This window comes from Callorhinus ursinus, unplaced genomic scaffold (genome assembly GCF_003265705.2).
Source record: "Callorhinus ursinus isolate GAN/ISIS: 27379988/994484 unplaced genomic scaffold, GSC_fseal_2.0 scaffold30, whole genome shotgun sequence".
Lineage (NCBI taxonomy): Eukaryota > Metazoa > Chordata > Mammalia > Carnivora > Otariidae > Callorhinus > Callorhinus ursinus.
In genome coordinates this window covers 11865900-11882569 of record NW_027397092.1, presented here as the reverse complement: position 1 = coordinate 11882569, position 16670 = coordinate 11865900, and the positions used below count along the sequence as shown (strand labels likewise).

Here is a 16670-nt window from a genome sequence, read left to right as displayed (position 1 = left end):
CAGTAGTCAGTGGAAATTTGGGTTGTTTTCGTTTTAGTTACTGTGAATAATGATGATATGAACATTTGTGCACAAGTTTTTGTTGGAACACTTTTTTTTTTAAAGATTTATGTATTTATTTTAGAAAGAGAGCATGCGCCATGGGGAGCGGCAAAGGGAGAGGGACAGAGAATCTGAAGCAGACTCCTTCATAACCCTGAGATCACGACCTGAGCTGAAAGCAAGAGTCAGATGCTCAACCGACTCTGCCATCTAGGTGCCCCTGGAACACTTTCATTCGGCTGATATCCTACTAGGAAAGAACAAATTCATTAACTAAAAGCCTCATCCTGATTCTATAGTAGGTATGAAACTTTCCTTTTAGTATAATACTATCTTCATGAAAAAACATTGATGCCTGTGTGTAAATTTAACTGTTGTATTCCAGAGTATTTTAAATTTCTTATAGCTTATATTTTGTGTCAGAAACTATTTCTAATGTCCGTGTTTAATTAGTGGGATCTGACTTAAGCCCTTGGATGATTCTTTCATAAAAGGCATAAGCAATGGGGCTCCCGGGTGGCTCAGTCCTTAGGCGTCTGCCTTCAGCTCGGGTCATGGTCCCAGGGTCCTGGAATCAAGCCCCACATCGGGCTCCCTGCTCAGCGGGGAGCCTGCTTCTCCCTCTCCCACTCCCCCTGCTTGTGTTCCCTCTCTCGCTGTGTCTCTCTCTGTCAAATAGATAAAAAAAATCTTAAAAAGGCATAAGCAAACCTTATTCCTATTATTCTTCCCTCTTTTAAGATTATTTGGTGTTCGGTAATGATAACTGATATTGATTGGGAGCATACTATGTGCCTACCACTATGCTAAATGTAACTCTCTTCAAAGTACATACTGTTCACATTTCCCAGGTGATGGAAGGAGGCTTGGAGAACTTAAGGAGCCTGCCCAAGGCCACAAAGGTTCAAGGGGTGGACGTGGGATCCTGAGCCAGGTTGTCACATGTCATATTAGGTAAATGAGAGGACCAGCCAGGACTAAACCCAGACCATCAAAATCTTGTCTCTTAACTCATGACTTTAATCCCATGTTTGTGTAAATCAACAATTAACCTTCTAGTCCAATACCTAAACGAAGTGTACAGAATGGATATGCAGACGTCTCACGGATGTCCTAGAGCCATTTCAAAGCCAAGAACTCCAAGTTCTCCTTAAAAACAAAACAAACCCTCCTGTTCTCTCTGTTTGAGTCTACTAGCTCCACATTGTAACAGCAAACCTGGGTATGATGACCCACACTGTGATGGCTGATGTCCTCTAGATAGAAAAAGACCACAGGCTGAGCTTATGCCGGGAGCATCCTCTTGCTTATGGTATTGCTCCTGGAGCTTACTGTGGTACTCAGGAAGTGACGGCTGAAATAAGCAAGAGAGAGGAGCCCAAGACCCCACACCTCCTACCGCTAAGTTGCAGTTAGCAAAATGGGAGAAAAAAGACATAAAAGCATTCCAATATTAGACTTCAGGAAAGATGTTACCTAAAGACTCAGAAAAAAATAAATAATGTATAGAGTCTTTCTCTGATTTTTCCCGACAGATTACAATGAAGGAGGTGAGTAATGGGAATGAGATTTGCTAGTTGGCCAACTTGGAGGGATGCTTGTGTTTTAGATTCTCAAGAGGGGGGCTCTGCTGACACTGTTGATTTCTTAGGCACTGGCTGTGCTGCCTAGAAAAGTAAAAACAATCAACTATGCTGGGGCTGGTCCATCGCTTTCTGACCCTGGGCTCTACCAACTATGGAAGGAAGGGCAAATTCATGGATATTTAAAGCTCCAGGCTTTCCCAGCTCCACCAAGATCCAAATTATATGACATTTGGGGTTCCCAAAGTTTCCTGTTCTCTATCACTGCTACAGCTTAAATTCTATACTAAACATTATGCTTTAAAATTTTTTCGAGCGTTTTAAGTATAAAATCCATACAAAAAAGGACACAAACAGAATTGGACAGCTCAACACATTTTCCACCAAATGAACACACACATGTAACTGACGCCCAGATTAAACAGAACCATGTCTGCCTTTCAGGAGCCCTCCTCGGGGCAGGGCTCTAATTCTGACACAAAACGAAGTCCCTACAAACACCCTGTGCCTTAAAAAAAAGCATTTAGTGCTACTTGGGACATAACCACAATAAAAGACAACATATCACTTCCCTATTTTTTCAACAAAAGCTGCATCCACCCAGAAGTTCAAGCCGAGCACGGTACTCATCCCTCATAGCACCGAGCAACGAGCCTCTCCAAATTGCAGGAATGGAGCCAAATGAACAGCCTAATGACAACGAAGTGAAACTTAATTAACTCATCAGGAGCATGTTTAACACAATCCTTTTGCCACCTGCAAAGAATAGGCTTGTCTTCCCCTTCTCCACTTCACAGGCCCCTACATCACTGGTAAAAGCAAATATCCACTCAGTAAAGTATAAACAAACGGCAAGGAGTTGGGGGAAGCGGAGGTCTGATGAAGAAAATAAAGCCACTTGCCTTTCTGCAATCCACTTGCTTCTTCTTCTTTAATGGATTTACAATGATAGTCTATCATCAAGGTGCAATGGCAGACTTAATTACAAGGAGCCCTAAGTGACCTCGAGAAAATCATATATTGCCCTCTCCTGGGTACAAACCTCCTTCAGCCTAATCCTCCCAGTTAGGAAACCTCTTATCTCAGAGACAAAAAGATTCCTACTGGCCAATGAGCACCAGCTGCCTGAATACTCTTTGTAAATGGTCTTTCTACATCCAGAAAAGGCTTTCCCCATTTTACCCCACTCAAGGCTGTATTCTGGGCCTAACTAAAAAAAAGAAAAAGAAAAAATAGCCACCTACAAATATCCACAGGAACCAGGGACTAAGTTTCCTTTTGAAGGAAACTCAGAGTCAAAGGCTGAATGAATGACATACTTTTTCATAAAGGGAGTAATCAGGCTAAACGAACAATCCTGTGCGAAAAGTCTGTGACCTTTGCTGAGGCTATGACCTTGAATTTGAATCCTGGGACACAAAGAATGTAGCTAATTGTTGAGCTCTGGATTAGATCTTCACAGGAAGTTTGCAAGCCTTTTCCTCAGGGCTAGAATCCAGTTTGGAAGTTGGGGTTGAGGGATGGTATGGAAATGATTTCTAGGGAATCCCCCAACATCATAACTGTTAAATAGATCCATAATTTTCTACTGGAATTAACTGTATTTCAATCTTAAAAAAAACTTCTCAGTTTCAAATCTTAGATCTAAATCTAGATTTGGGAAGATTATGAACACGTCACGATATACACAGTAACCATACCCTGGAACGAAGAATCGTTCTATGAGGTCATAGGCCTTGATTTATACTTTCGGATCAAACACCTGACTTTGAGGGACCTAGGGAAAAGAGGCAGAGAGAATGTGCCTCCCCATGGACAGAGAGGTCTTTTTTATTTTTCAAATCAATAATAAAACGCTGCAATAAGTCAGTGAAACATACTCGGAAATAATTCTTCATTAGCCCAAGATCAACTAGGAGTTCTAACAGACTTGTTTCCCTAACGCCACATCTCACGGTCCCAAACCAGATTAATGATGCTTCCACAGAATTACTTTCCTCCTTCCCAAATCCTACCTCGGACACATTGCTGCAAGTAGTTTAACTGTGAAAGGCCTTGACCTCCTTTCTTTGTCTCTCCGATTCAAGTGTGTCTGTTTCCTTGGGGCTACCAAGCTCAGTTGGATGGCTAGCCGAAGCAGAATGTAGCATCAGCCAACCCCGGAACAATGGGCCCCTTTCTCTGCTGTCACATGAACAGCGTTGTGTTACAGCCATTGTCCCTGCAAGCAGAGAGGGAGAGGCATGGGTTCTCACAGACCAGCTATTCTCCCTGGCCCCCTCTGACCAAGTCACTAAAATATTTTACAAGAAGAAGAAAGAAAAAGCAAAAAGAGTTGTGCCTTCTGAATGGAGCAACAGAGCCCTAAAGAGGATTGCAGTGCATCCATGGACCACCTGCTTCAGAACACCTTGTCAAAAATACACATCCCAGGGCCCCACAACACACCTACTGAGTCCAAATCATGAGAAGGGAGCCAGGATCTGCTGGTGATTCTCAGGCCTCTGTTTGAAAACAGGCTGCATGGAGGCCTCAAGCCTTGCTAGGCTCACTCATGGCCTGAGTGTGCACATCTCTCTGTTCAAGAAAGGCACAGGAGATGGGGGGCTAGTTGATACCATGGGTACCAGATCCCAGTGTGGGGGACACACCAGGAGAAAACAGGTGAGAATGATCAGAATGATCAGGGCACCAAGGAACATGGAGAATGAGACTGGAAATTAAAAAAAAAAAAAAATTGCTGGTCAAAAGGGAAAAGGAATTTGAGGGTTGGGCCAGCAACAAGAACAAAGAGGGAGGTACAGAAAAAATTGCAGGAAGACTCAGAAGTAACCTAGCAGAGGCTGGAGCCTTCAGAAAAAGATGGACAGGAAGAAAGCTCCATTGGTGGTGTGGACAGATGGCTTTTAAAAAACATACGGGTTTCATATTTTTCATTTTAAATAATTTAATTATTAAACAGTAACCATTAAAAATATATGAAATGATCATAGGTAATATATAACAATTATAACAATAATTAATAACATAAATGGTTTAAATCGCTTTAAGATGTGAACTTCCTCCACAGTCCCAGGCCTTAAAAGCCAGCCACTCAGAGCTACACGTTGGATGATATTTTACAAAGTGAAAGAAAGAAGAAGTGATATCTGTGTGTCAGTGGACAACTTCAAGTCCAAAGAGACAGTACAGCAATGGGACATGATAATCTCTAAGCTGAAGATCTTAAGGGAAACTATGAATTCAGATCCAGATGATGCTAGAGAAACCATGGCCCCTGACCCCACACCGCACCCCCAAGAAGCCCCAGAGATGTTGACTGAATTAACCGTTTCCTCATTTCACACCTTCTCCTGGAATGGGGCTCCATTTTTATGTGAAACCCAATGGATGCCCTAAAGCACATCTGATTTATATAATGAAATGGGGCTCCTCTTGTACCTTGTGCTATGGGAGCAGGCCAAATCTCGTCCTAGAGCTCCTGTGTGGTTACCATGAAATGATTCTCAAATGTTACCTCACCACTCCTATAGAATGCTTTAGCCACTATTGCTTGAAGATGTCTTGCAAATGTCTGTGGCCGCATGTTTGCAGAGCTCATTTCCCTGTCTAAAATGTGCCGTAACCCAAATCCTCTCTCTTCGAGGCCTCACCATGCCAGGAAACCTTTGGTGTGAGCACACCGAGCCCTCTCTCTCTCAACCGAACTCTTGAAGAAGCTCTCAGAACCGCCCACTGGCCCTTACTACACCCAGCCTTACCTAGTCAGTTGTATTTTTTTATCTTTATTTTTTAAGGCAAGAATTTCAGTAATTCCATATAATAATCATCCCTATGCCCCACACCCCTAATAAATAATGGATGGGCAAAAATAAACTCAAACCCATTTCTTTTTTAAAGAACACCCAAGTCACATCTTGTCATTAATTCCTTGTCCAAAAACATAAAGTACCCTTCTGAAGATCTCAATGGAGGTAAAAATTTAAAATTTTTCATTTTCATTGCAGAATTAATCCCCTGGGCCCCAAACAAAGATTTTATACCTCCATTTTGCTCCAAAAGGAAAAAAGTAAATTTGTGTTTTGGCTTTCAATTTGCCATCAAAAAAAATTTTTTTTTAAAGAAGACAAACAGGATTCTTTACCGGAAGGTATTTAAAAGGTACATCGTGGGATAATCACCTGTGGCGAGGTCTGAGAACTAACCAGACCTGCGCAGCTCATCCAGATCGGCCAGGATGTTCATGACAAGGCACTCAGTCACCCTGTAGGATGGGGCCTCCTTGCTCTCGAAGATAAGATGTTTTTAACAGATGCTAATATCCCGCACATGTACCTATCAAGATGAGGCTTCCCGTGCCGAAATGGTGTTTTCTTTGTCTTCAAAGTGGGGGGGGGAAAGGGTACAATTTATTGCCCTCTGTGTTGGCAATTAAAATGAGGTGGTTAAAATGCTTTACAGAGTTTCTTTATCTAAGAGCATAAATCACTAGAAATGAAACAAGAGAAGAAATGACTAGAAATGAAGCTCCATAAGCAGGGTATGTGATCACATTCACACTTTCCAGACAGGCTAATGGCAGAGAACGCATTATCAAATGACATCCACATGACGACCCACAGTTTTGCAAATAAAGTTGTATAAAGTAAAACAACACTGGTTTGTACTTATTTCTTTCCCCATCGTATGAGAAATCTTCTCATCAAGTGTTATTAATGAATAACGGTTTTTAGAAGAGTTAGAACAACCACCGTGAAAAATCATCTTAAATTGTGAAGAAAGGAGAGACTAGAGATAAATACAAAATGTTGGGAAATTCAGATTGAATGAATGAAGAGATCAAGGGACCAGCTAAAAGACTTATAGAAGTATATCCAGTCACAAGCTTAAACTCAGGTTGAAAAAGTTCACTTTGAAAATAGAACTGAAAAAGAAGACACATCAACAACATCCAATGATTTTTAGCTCACTCTTAAAATTAAGCTAATTTTGAATACAGAATACTGGGTATACATCCTTGAGAAATGGAGAGCACGGGCAGTTCCTAATATTGCTTTATCTGAAGTCCAAACAATCCGGATGTTTGTACTCCACGTGCTGATACTGCTACCTTCCTGCCCTATGTCACTGGAACTTTCATGCATCAGCCTATGAATGAATACTTTTCGTGGCTTATTTTATGGTGAAGCTGTCCGTGAGCTAAAAGTTCAATTTTTGCAACATGACCATCTTTGTTGTTATCCTGTGATGTTTGTTCACTCATTCAAATGTTATTGCCTGTTTCTGTTATCACAAAAATGAGTGGGAAATGAAACAACTAAAAACTTCAAGTACTAAAGAGAAGTTTTGGGTCTCATAAAACTTAATGTAAGTGAGACAAAAAAGCAGGTTATTAGGCATGCCAAAAATGGCAAATCTTTAATCTGAATCAAGACATTTATTGAACTTAAGCAGATCAACTGTTGTTCAAATGAGAAGGAAATCACCAAAATTACAAAAAGTTCAAAAATTAAAGAAAGGAGTGAACACTGAATGCAGTATATAAATGGCTAGATATAATGAGGTATTTCATAATATACATAGCTCATAGGGTCAGCATTCCTTATAAAATGTAGGCTTTTGCACCATCAATATTTGGACCTGTTTTTAAGAGTGCATCCTGTACTAAAGTAGGAAAAACAGTACTAAGCCAGTCACCACATTTATGATCAAATATAAAAACAAATACAACGGTATGTATAAATTGACAAGCACAGGGCAAAAGTTCTTTATTTTTATTAACATTGGCGCTTCCATCCCAGTGCCCCCACACTGTCATGCACAACAAGAACCATCCCAAATGTATAATAAAATCAGCTCTTGGATCATAGTGCTCCCATAGTGTTGAACATGTAATATTAATTTGGTGGCACTGGGTGTTTCATAAGTCTTAGGATATTCTATCTTGCCCATTTAGCTCTCCAGGTTACTAACTTTGTACACAGTGTCTAGCCAAATTATAAATTCTTGACTGGCTTCTCCACCGCCCTGAGTGCACACATAGGGACCATCCCAAACCCTTTGTGCGCTAAGGAAAGTCAACTAGCATTCATTCATTGCATCTTCCCCCACGTTCTTTAGGCATTTATCATGTAACTATGATGTGCCAGTCATGCGGATAAAGGCTTAAAATAAGGAATGGTAAATTCATCAATCAGTTGCGCAAACATCCAGATCACAAATACAGCTGACATAATATAATAGATGTCATATTAAAGTCATCTGCAAAGTAGACTAGCAATCACAAGAGATATCACTAAGTTTATCAGAGAGAATTAGGAAAAGCTTCAGAGGGTGGGTCTTACTTGAATGTATCTTGGAGGATAAATGGGTAGTAAGTTGATTGGACTGAAAAGAGGAGCAAAGATATCTCTGGCAGAGAAAACAGCATACACAGAGGAAGTAAAGGCAAGCAATGCATGCTCTTAGGAAGAGAAACCAGATCAAGGTTAGTGGGGCTGGAGGCCAGAGGAAGAGGAGAGCAGAAGAAACAACCCAGAGAAGACGTGCTAGGCTGGTCTTGTGCATCACGTTAAAGAGGTTAGGCTTTACGCTGTTAGTGCAACTGTGATCTTAGGTCACCTCCACCAGATTCATTTAGGGATCCGCTCCAATGCAGATGTCTGGCCCTTGCATCTCGGGTGAAGCCCTGAAATCCGTATTTTTAATGAGCACCCCTGACACTGATCTTACAATCTGGGGAGCTGCCAAAGATGTTTAAACAAGGTAAAGACATGATCAGATTTGTATTTTAGAAAGATGCTGTTAGATCAAGCAATCACAAGGAAGGTAAATTCACTGCTGCTACGTGAGCACGTGACTTGGGTTTGCAATAGGGAACTTGCTGTACTGCACACTTTCCCATATCCCCCAAGACTTCCTGTATCTGAATCAACGGGGAGGGCGCCAGGATTTACATTAGGTTGAGCTGTATGAAATCGCCGTTTTATGTAGGTCAAAAATGGTCAAATTTTGTCAATTTCTCACAGTTTAATTTAGCTGAAAATAATGAAATATAAGCAGAGCTACTTTTCCTTTTTTACTAATTATCAGTGCCATTACTCATTTGATTAACATGCAGTAATGGAAGTGACAGAATTTATGTACCTAAGACAAACGTTTAAAAAAAAAAAAGTTCAAAAGCAACGACTAATGAAGAAAAGCAGCTAATCTAAGGATTGTAGAGACAGAAGGAACACTGGAGATTATCCAGCTCTTTCCCCACTTCCCTCCTCACAAATTTACATATGATGAAGGTGATGGGAGAAGTAATGTGCTGGGGGTTATACTGAATATTTTGTTCAATTCCTCAGTGGTATGTCCTCCTCATTTTAACAGATCTTGAAATCATTATGGCTAAAAAGTATTTGGGACTTAGTTCATGGAGAGCTAGCATCATGTGATGCCCTCAAATGCTTGGAATGGGCAGGGGAAGGGGGGACATAAGGCAAACACTCATGCATTTTAAAAATGAAGCCAACGAACTTAAATAATATGGAACCTAGACCAGAGCTTGAAATGCCATAGATGCTTAATAAATATTTACTGAACGTATGAATGATGGACCTCTAAGAAATAGGTTAAAGGAAGTATGTTAATATGTGGTGTTTCTAAGGCAGTATGCAGGGTGTAAAGTGAGTGTAGATTTCCCACCTGCCAACCTGTCCCGAGCACCCTTTGGCACCCAACCATCACCCCTCCTGTAAAATCCCAGTACTGCCACATGCATCTTCCTTTCCTCTGGAAGTGTCCTAGCAGAAAGCAATACAAAGATGGTGTGTGAGATAAATCTGAACACATCTAGTCCTAGGTGGGACTGGAGCCTACATGAGCACAGCCTTCAAAGCTCATCCCAACACAAATAACAGCTAACACTTAGCTATAATATGGTGGTGATACAATGGTTAATAATGTTAGCTATATCCTCATCATAGTAATAGCTAATTACCTGCCAGGCTTAGCAGTCCATGGGCATTGACTCATTGAATCCTTTTCACAATTCTAACAATAAGAAGGATTATTATTATTATTCAGATTTTATAGCTGCAGAGAGAGAGAGAGAGAGATCAAGTGACTTGCCCCAAACCGCACAACTGGAAAGTGGCAGGGTTGAGAGTTGACCTCAGGTTGCCTGGTCCCAGAGCTCACCCTCTGCAAAACTCTTTGATCTCAGAGCTGCAAAACAAAAAATACTCTGTAAGCTGACCCTTTGGAGCAGTCCTGTCAGGAAGATGGCACTTCTGTATAAAAAGATCCGATTCTAATCTTCATCCATAAGGAATGAAGGATCACCTTTAGTTGAGAAGACCATATACAAAGTGAGACCCAGGATATAAAGGAGAAAGGCAAGAAGAATCAGCAAGGAATGTCATTCTCCTCTGCCTAGGAACAGCATGGCTTTCCCTGCCTGAGAACTTGTTGGCTAATAAAACCCCAAACTTAAACTTTCTCCTAAGAATTTGGGTCCTCCTAAGAGGATATTATCTAAAGAAACATCAAATAAATCACACTTCATGTACTTAGGGGTACCATCCTTAATTCCAGAAAGAAATATAAAGACAAAAGGTTTCTCTTAAGCCAGGGCTAGAAGTCCTGGATCAAAGTTATTTAAAGGACTAACACAAGATGGATCTTTCTATGTCTTGAAGAATGGCCCCTCCCAACATTCCCCGAGGAGTCTGGCATTGCAACCAGGAAAGACCCCATCTGATCTAAATCGCCAGGCTGTGATTCTGAAACCCCTGAAGGACGCTGAGAACACAGGAAGAGGGAGCATCCCAAGTCTGTGCACAACGTAAGTATCAAGTACTGGAAAAAGAAAAGTTTGGAAAACAAGTCAAGATCCCAGAGAAGTAAAGCTAGTCTGGAAGAAAGGGTCCTGCTGAAACCACTTTTTCATTCTCAGTCTGATTCAACTCCCCAAACCTCCCTACGTCCTGCCTTGACACCCGTCAACAGAGAACAAACACAGACAAGCAATGCAAGGGCCGAAATTACGCAAAATAAAATGCGTAACGGAGGCGTCTCTCCAGGAAAAACACTCCAGGAAGTTCCTATTGGGTCCCAAATAACAAGACCAAATGTGAACAGTGACAATAAACCCTTGAGACAACGTAAACAACCCAAGCCTGAACCCATCCCGCCCCACCTCATGTTGCCCCCGCGTCTCCCAACCCAAAACAAACCATCCAGAGTCCGGCCAAGGTCCAGCGGCTTGCCGGAACGGAGTTTGCCCCACTCTTACCCAGGTCCCGGGATCCTGAGATGTGCAGCACAACCCTTTCTGACCGGTTTTCACCCCCACGCCAGTCAGCCCAGAAGCAAAATTTGTTCCAACAGCGCAGTTAGCCTCCAAAGTAGCGTCCCAGAGAAGAGCGATACCTGGGGGTCTCCGTTCAGGCTCCAAAGTGGACACGCGGGAAAGGAGGCCGGTCTCGGCGCGTTTCCAGACCCCTAGTTTTGCGCACAGGGAAAGTACTCGCCGCAAACTTGAACAAGGTTTTCCCGGTCTGGCCCGAGATGCTGGAGGAGGAGGGGAGTAACCCGAGCCGGGGCTGGGATGCGAGCAGTTGCCGCTGCCGCAGCTGCTGCCGCCGGGGCAGTGACCGCAGGGGGGTGTCGCTTGGCGCCGCGCACTCCCTAGTGCCACCGGCAGGATCCTACCCGCCCGGCTCCTGAGTCCCGATCGCGGGTCGCCGCTGCCCGGAGCGGCTTCCACCGCGCAGGAGTGACCCTAGCAAATAGTCGGGTCGCGAAGTTGGCAGACCGTGGGGTCACCGCAAGAAACGAACCAAGGGGGTAGTGGAGAGAGTGCCCGTCTGCCTTTAGTGAGAGCACCCGCGCCAAAGTCCCTGGGAGGTGTTCTAGACCCTCTCTAAGGACTTGGGGTGCTGGGGACAGCGCCGGGCGGCCCGCTGGATGGACGGCACGTCCCCAGTGGTGCCAGGGAAGGATCGCAAATGTGGGACGGAGAAGGGGTGGGTGACCTAGGCGTGCCAGAGTGTGCGATGCGGCAACAAAGTGGTTGGGGAGGTGGAGCGAGGAACTCGCGGGGCGGGGGCGGGGGGGGGCGGGTGAGGGAGCCTGCTTTTCAGAGGCGGGGCAAAGAGAACTCCTGGGACCCGCAAGAGACGCTTCCCCGGCCCTGGGCCAGGCCTCGCGCGGAGATTTCTTGGGGAAGGGCTCCCTCTGCCGACTAGCCAAGGAGGCCCCGGGAGACAAATCACAGAAAAAATGACGAAAAGGTTTTTCTCCATTTGTGGGTTAGCCAAGAGGTGAATTCTGCAATCTGCTTCTCCAACTGTCCACCTTCTTCTTCCCTACCTAAGAATTTCCAGGCTTCCGAACAATGCAAGCAGACACAAACCTCAAACTGCTGGACAGTTCTTATATTCAGGTGGATTCTATTATCTCTCGCCACCACCACCCCTCCAAAAAAGTCTTGTGCTCCATACCCACGCCAGATGATCCTCTCCTACCAGGTTTCTCTTGCTTACGTGAATATGAACTCTTTCTTTTTGGAGACATCTCAAATGTATATGTGTCTCCAGTCAGTAACAGCTTCTGCAAATAGTCCATACTCAAAATTAACGCTTGAGTGAATGGAATGGATAAGTGTAGATCACCCTCCTCCCAGGTCACCCCTGGAAATTCCCAGGGGAAGAGTGCATTTGCTTGATTGTTTGTTTTCCAGACATCATTGCCCCATCTTCTGGTTAACAGCACGTCCATTTTTCCTTTGGGGGACCACTCCTGCCACACTTGGTTCAGTCAGGATGGGAAGGTCTGACAGAATGGTCCAGTTTTTCCAGGCCCAAGGGCAGGCATCTGACCTAAGCTGGTCCCTTTAGACCTTCTCTGCCAGGAATGTGAACTTTGATCAGAGCAGCACAAGGACCAATAAATCTAGAGCTGATGGACTAGATGACACCGTTCTAAAGATTGGCCATTAGCTCTAGTCACTTAATCCCCAAAGCTACCCTGCTTTATGTTTTATGAAACCTCATTGTTCCACCGCCTCTCATTTTTTTAATCAACTATATTGAGATACGATTTACATTCATTGTGTTGTGTTCATATTAAATGTATGGTCTGATGAGTTTGGAGCAATGTGTACATGCATGGAACCACTACCCCAATCAAGATAATGAATGACTCCCTAACGCCAGAACATTCCTTTGCATCCTTTTGAAGTCAGTTTCCCACGCACCACATCGTCTCAGCCCCCTGAGCTGCTTTCTGTGACTACACATTAAATCTGTCTTCCCTAGAGTTTCTAGAATGGAATCACATAATATGTATTTCTCTGTGTCTGGCTTCCTTCACGGAGCATAATGTTTCTGAGATTCATTGATCCTGATTAAATCAGCAGATTGTTTCTGTTTATCGCTGAGCTTCATTCCATTGTGTGGCTATACCACAATTTGTTGTCCCATTCACCAAATGTTGATGGACGTTTGCATTGTTTCAAGTTTAGGATCATTATGAATAAAGCTGCTAGGAACACTGCTGTACAAGTCCTCTTGTGGACATATGCTCTTTTCCTTGTCTCACAGTACTGGAATTACTGGTTTATACAGTAAGCGTATGATTACATAATAGTTATCCAAGTTGTTTCACATCAACAGTTGGTACCGTCAGTCTTTTTATTTTAGCCATTCTCCTGGGTATACAGTAGTAGTATCTCATTATGTTTTAATTTGCATGTCCCTGATGACTAATGGTGGAATATTGGTCTGGATTATTATTTTCCCATGATCACTTTGTCTGGCAGAAGGTTCATTAATTTTTTTCCCATCTATATAAGGATTTTGCAATCCTCTCAACAAAGAAACTAGTGTCCTGAAGGTCTTCGGCCCAAGTCATCACTCCAAAGTCTCCTGCCCACACTGGCATTCCAGGTCCCTTTTTACCACCTCGGCCATAGCTTGTCTGCAGCCTGGAGGTTTCCCGTTGAGTCTCTGCACCCTTCTGCAAATCCCCACCCAGCTTGCCTGTGAACTAGAGGATGTCTACTGAGACTCTGCTCCTTCTCCAGGCCCCTCTGTGGCTCATCTGTGGTCCAGAGGATTCACACCGAGCTATTACTCTCTCTGCATGCTCACACTACCTGTTACTAGTCACCAGTGTTTTGCCTGCACTCCAGAGGGTTGCCTCCTGATGGCTAAGAGACTTCAGAGCAGCTCAAGCCTAGGCAAACCAGCAAACTTCTTTGCTATACAGTATATATTGAACTATACCTTCTCCAATGAGGTCTAAACCCTTTCCAATTTTATCCTTTCTTAAGCACTTTCTTGGCCCTAGAGTCACAGGCAGAACTGTCATATCATCAGTTGCTTTTCATCAGAGTCAATAATCCTCTATATTAAAATACCCCTGTTTAACCGACAGTATGGCTTCTATCTTCGGATCAGACGCAGACTGATGCACTGTCATAAGGCATGACGAATTGGTTTTTGCTGCTTTCATCCAAAGACCTTCGAATGATACACATGCAGTACCCAGAATGAACACATGAAGCATTTCGGATCAAGCCTTGAACAACCTGGGTTACAGCGAGACTTTTACTAACCTTCATTCTGAACTCTATAGCATTATTAATATAAGGTTTTACAGGCTTTTGTTGGTGTTGGTGGTGGTAACTATACAATTCTGTTAACATAGAATTTATAATCTACTAAAACTCCAATTACTATTCATATTTGCTATTAAGCCTGACTTTTAAAAATATTATTTATACAATTAGTTGGGACTTCCATAGTAATTTTACAAGACTATTCATTTAGGGCTTTGAAATTCTGTTTTTATATATGCTGTCAATCTTTAGAATTCAAGATCTTGCTGGAGCTAATTATTGTCCTAGTATGTTAGCTAGCCAGCTCAAAATCACGAAATTTGAAATTTAATCAGCAAACCACAATACCCTTCAGTAAATACTTATTAAACATATGAAAGCAGGTAAAATTCAAAGACATATTCTAACAGAGACGTTATTCTCTTTATATTTATTCTCATCTTGTAGTATGGTCATTCAACCACTTATAAACACTACAACTCTATTATATCCAGGCCACTTTTTTGATCTGATCCACAAGGACTTGATAGGATTTTTTTTCTATTACCTTATAATTCCAGATGTATTCTCACCCCTTCAATTTATTTGTCTGGTAACACTTCCAGTAAAGGAAATCAAGTCAGCCTAGTAGTTCTACCTCTTAGCAGACAAGATTAGCTTCTTATATTCATGATTCTGGTCTGTAGTGCTCTCAAATCGTGTCTTTAAGTCTATGATTAAGCTTGCTTAGTTACAGCAACAGACTAGAGTGCACAGAATTTACTTCCTTCCCATTAATAAAAAGAAGAAGAAGAGGGCACGTTGCAGAGTGTTAATTTATAAATACAGCACAATGTTCACGTTTTTGACTTCACTCAATCCTAACGGGAAGTTTGTATCATTTTGCTGTCTACAGAAAATGAAGGCTCAGAAAGATCCATTAACTTACTCATGCTCACCTAGGTAGTAAGTGGCAAAAGCAGGTCTGATTTCAAACGCCATGCTCTCTCTACTGCTTCACCTGCCTTTGAACTACATTTACCTTTTCTAGTCTCCTGATAGCCCACTGCAGCTCTGTGTTTCACCAGTGTGCTATGTTTACTTACTTTTCCCCCCACGGACCTTGAAAAACTGCTTTGTAGGCTTGATTTAGAGTCTTTGCTCAGGAGTCTTAGAAGATCTTGGGTATAGACAGCTTCATTCCCCGCCCCCACCCCAGTACAAATACAAGCCAGATTGAAAAAGATTGTAACTTTAATCATAAGACTCAGCCAAAGGATGGGGAGAAATAGCAAGGTGGAGTTCTGGTCCGATGAGGGTTCCCCCAGACTCCCTCTCTTCAGTCTTTTCCCCTGCACCTAGATTTTCTTTACACTTCTTTCTCAAGGATGACCCTTGTTTATCTTTTTATTTTATTTTATTTTATTTTAAAGATTTTATTTATTTATTTGACACAGAGAGAGAGAGCGACAGCAGGAACACAAGCAGGGGGAGTGGGTGAGGGAGAAGCAGACTCCCCGCGGAGCAGGGAGCCCGATGCGGGGCTCGATCCCAGGACGCTGGGATCATGACCTGAGCTGAAGGCAGACGCTTAACGACTGAGCCACCCAGGCGCCTCAACCCTTGTTTATCTTTTTAAAAAGTTACTCTCTTAGGGCTCCTGGGTGGCTCAGTTGACTGAGTGACTCTTTTTTATTTTTTTAAAGATTTTTTAATTTATTTATTTCACAGAAAGAGACACAGCGAGAGAGGGAACACAAGCAGGGGGAGTGGGAGAGGGAGAAGCAGGCCTCCCGCAGAGCAGGGAGCCCCATGTGGGGCTCGATCCCAGGACCCTGGGATCATGACCTGAGTCGAAGGCAGACGCTTAACGACTGAGCCACGCAGGTGCCCCGGTGTCTGACTCTTGAGTTCGGTTCAAGTCATGAGCTCAGGGTTGTGAGATCTAGCTCCATACTGAGCTCCATGCTCAGCAGGGAATCTGCTTGGGATTCTCTCTCTCTCCCTCTCCCTCTGTCCCTCTCCCCACTCGCGTGTGCTCTGTTGCTCTTTCTAAAATGAGTAAGTAAGAAGTGCCTGGGTGGCTCAGTCGGTTAAGCGACTGCCTTCAGCTCGGGTCATGATCCCAGAGTCCTGGGATCGAGTCCCACGTCGGGTTCCTGGCTCTGCGGGGAGCCTGCTTCTCCCTCTGACCCTACCCCCTCTCATGCTCTCTCTCTCAAATAAATAAATAAAATCTTTAAATAAATAAATAAATAAATAAAATCTTTAAAAATAAAATGAATAAATAAATCTTTTTAAAGATTACTCTCTTTTAAAGATATCCGTGGGGAGAAGGGAAGAGACAGGACAATGAACAGGAAAATTGTGTCTGCGGCCCATGACCGTGAATTAGAAGTTAGGAGCATTTTTCTGTCTCCCCTTATGTAAGATGTCTCCACAGATGTGAAGGA

The 16670-nt window shown here is 43.0% G+C and overlaps 1 protein-coding gene across 6 annotated transcripts in view; it reads right to left on the bottom strand.

Moving 5' to 3' along the window:
• Positions 1-11633, bottom strand: part of MEGF10 (multiple EGF like domains 10) — a 164467-nt gene extending 152834 nt beyond the window's left edge. For 3 of the 6 annotated variants that reach the window (XM_073878610.1, XM_025860821.2, XM_073878612.1), the window contains exon 1: positions 11046-11633. The gene's annotated coding sequence lies outside the window, so the exon portion shown is untranslated. Of the gene's footprint in view, positions 1-3640; positions 3776-10908; positions 11020-11045 lie in introns of those variants that run through there. The other 3 variants (XM_073878608.1, XM_073878611.1, XM_073878609.1) reach the window with 3 other exon arrangements.
• Between the last annotated feature and the right edge of the window lie 5037 nt (positions 11634-16670).